The sequence below is a fragment of the Sciurus carolinensis genome, chromosome X (assembly GCF_902686445.1).
Source record: "Sciurus carolinensis chromosome X, mSciCar1.2, whole genome shotgun sequence".
Lineage (NCBI taxonomy): Eukaryota > Metazoa > Chordata > Mammalia > Rodentia > Sciuridae > Sciurus > Sciurus carolinensis.
Genome location: NC_062232.1, coordinates 122,681,426 through 122,684,754, shown reverse-complemented (window position 1 = coordinate 122,684,754; position 3,329 = coordinate 122,681,426). Strand labels below are relative to the sequence as shown.

The following is a 3,329-nucleotide window of genomic DNA, read 5'->3' as shown; positions in this document are numbered from 1 at the left end:
ATATGTACCAAAACATCATGTTGTGCACCATAACTATGCACAATATTTGTTCTGATGTATCAGTTTAAATAAATTTAATTTCAATTATTTTTTTAAAAAAGAGATGTAATCCCTGTATTCAGAGAAATTACAGTGCCATTATTTTAGGCCAAATATCTGAGTTTTAAAAATTGGAATATTAATGCTTAAAATGACTGCATCCCTAATTTACTTGCCTAGGACATAGTCAGTTTCTGACTTCTACTGATTATTTGAACACAATACCCAACAAATATTCCACTTTTCACTTTGCATAAATATAGTCTCATGCTACTAGTATTTCTTGTATTTATAAGGTGACCTTTTTCCTATACTTATGACACTTCCCTCATAATCTGAGAGAATTATAAGAAAAAAAATTTTCTGCTCAGTGAATTCACTTCATCCAAGAAACTACACAGTTCTCAATAATTGGTCTCTCTGTCAAGTAGTATGTGAATATTTTTCCAATCCTCTGGTATCTATCTGAAGATCTACTTTCAAAGACTTTGGCATCACACAGGGATGATTCAGCAAATGTTCTAAACACCTCTGGAAATAGAATTTAGGAAGGTCAATAAATACTTCTGTAACTTAATGTTTCTGTTTAAATGGACTTCTTGGAATTTCACTATCCACATTGTTGTAATAACCTGAAGACTATCGGAAATGACATAGCATGTAGGTGACTTACTCTCCTCTGAATCATACCCTTTATTTCCGATAAGCTCCTTAAATCTACTGAAATGGTTATTTTAATTTACTGTATTAAGTATATTAGATTTTTCCATCTTTAAGAATGTCATAATAATTTATCAGTCTCAAATACATGTCAAATATATTGAAGGGGAAAATGATGGTAAATACTGAACAATGGAAAATATTAATGTCATTTATTGTATGCCTTCTATATTCTAGGGATATTTTAAAATAAGTACATATCTATTATAACATTTACCAGTGAAAATTATCATTTTTACAAATAACAAAAGTATGTCAAGAATAAATCTAGAATTTTGCCTAGAATGAGACAATTTGAATTTCTTTTTTGGTGGGGGAGGTACCAGGGATTGAATTCAGAGGCATTCAACCACTGAGCCACATCCCCAGCCCTATTTTGTATTTTATTTAGAGACAGGGTCTCAATAAGTTGCTTGGTACTTTGCCATTGCTGAGGCTGGCTTTGAACTCACAATCCTCCTGCCTCAGCCTCCTGAGCTGGGTTAAAGGTGTGTACACTCCAGCCACAGTTTTGAATTTGATCTTACTCCAAAGCAAGTTCTTTTTTGCCAACGGGTGTCTAACATAGGTTAAACACCTTTCTGGGTCACTCGGGATAGAATTTTAATTTCTTTCATTTATTTTAGGAGCAAAACATGCCCCAGACACACTTTTCATAACAATTAAAAAGAATTCTTTCAGTTACTCGAAATTCACTAGTTTTCCATGGTAAATTTTAAAAATTTGATGGAAATATATAAAAGAAGTGCCTTTCAATTATATAAGACAAGATGCAGAGTACTATTATTGTTAAAGAAAGGAAATAAATGAGGTCGTCTGAAAAAATCTTTAGATTTTTCACCTTGAGGCAAATTTATGAACTTGGTGTTGAAAGACAATCTAAAGAAAAGTAGTGTTTTTGAAGTGAGTGCAAAAACTATTAAAGGAGGATGAAGAGAAAAGAATTTGTGAGGTAGAGGATAAAGAGGAACTTTCTTGATGATTAAACTGTCAATTCAAAAAGAAGACAAATAATCTTTCATGTGTATAAACAAACTTAAAATAGAATGTGAAAGCACACAAAGTAAAAAATTGATGTAAGAACTAATGAAAGGTAGTTGAATGCAGTGACACATTCCTGTAATCCCAGTGATTTGGGAGTGTAAGGTAGGAATATTGCAAGTTCAGGGCCAGTCTAACCAATTTCGTGAAACCCTGAATCAAAATAAAACTTTAGATCCACAAAACCCCGTGACCGTGCTGCCAGCCTTGGGCCTTTGGGGATCCATTTTGCGGAGCGTGGGGCTCATGTTGGGGAGAATGGTTAAATGGATAAGACGGGGCTCAAGGGAAGACCTGGGAAGAGTTTAAGGACAGACTATTCGAGATGAAATGGGCACAGTTAATGGAGGGAAGGATTTGACACCCTTAAGTACAGTTTTCTGCTTTTCGCAAATCAGAAGTCCTTTGAACTTCCTCGCGTGGTCTCCATCTTGCTCTGCGCTTTTTGAAGGGCAGTCGAGTTCCTTTTTGTATCTTCCTGTTGATTCCAGAACCCTCTGCACTTCAGCCCCCTGCAGAGAGAGACCATGCCCAGACCCCGAAAGAGACCAACCGGGGTTGCTGGCCCAGAAAAGAAGGGGCAATCAGAAAAACGTACCAAATCTGAGAACTTAGGTGAGGCATCAGCTAAACTGGAAAACTCCAGCCTTCAGAAGACTTCAGCCTTTAAAAAATGTGGGAGGAATCTAAGCAACTACTGGCTGATGAAGTCAGAGCCAGAGAGCCAATTAGAGAAAGGTGTAGATGTGAAGTTCAGCATTGAGGATCTCAAAGCACCCTAAGCAGACAGCAGGCTGGGATGGTGTTCAAAAATACCAGGCATGAAATTTCCTTAGAGCCATGAAGCTGGAAGAAGAAGCCTTCTTCTACTATAGCAACTGCAAAGAACCAGGCATCATAGGGTTTATGAAGATTGTAAAGAAAGCTTATCCAGACGACACATAGTTTGAGAAAAATAATCTTCATTATGACCCTTCTAGCCAGGAGGACAACCCTAAATGGTCCATGGTGGATGTACAGTTCCTTCGGATGATGAAGCAATTCATCTCCCTGACTGATCTTAAAACCTATCACCAATTTCACAAAGCTACTGGTGGCCCCTTAAAATATATGGCTCTTCACTCACCAGTCTTTTAATCCAGCCCCTGACCCAAGAAGAGTTTGATTTTATTTTGAGCCTGGAGGAAAATGAACCAAGTTAACTGAGTATTGCTGCAGTGGACAAGCCATTATTCTAAAGGTGACAAGGATTTATATAACAAAGGATGGTATACAAAGGCTTGTGTGTTATGTTCACCTGATATTTTTTACACACATTTTCCCCTACTTCTTTCAATAAAACATTTAATGTCCAAACAAACAAACAAAAACAAAACAAAACAAAAAAAAATAAAACTTTATAAAGGGCTTGGGGTGTAGCTCAGTGATAGAGTGTTCCTAGAATCCATTCTCAGTATGGGGAATAAATAATAATGAATGGGATCTCAAATAGTCCCCCAAATCTTGAAAATGAGAAAACTAGAGAACTC

At 36.5% G+C, this 3,329-nt stretch overlaps 1 pseudogene; it reads left to right on the top strand.

Moving 5' to 3' along the window:
- The first annotated feature begins 2,327 nt into the window (after nucleotides 1-2,327).
- LOC124971318 (thymocyte nuclear protein 1-like) lies at nucleotides 2,328-3,002 on the top strand (annotated as a pseudogene).
- The last annotated feature ends 327 nt before the right edge of the window (nucleotides 3,003-3,329 follow it).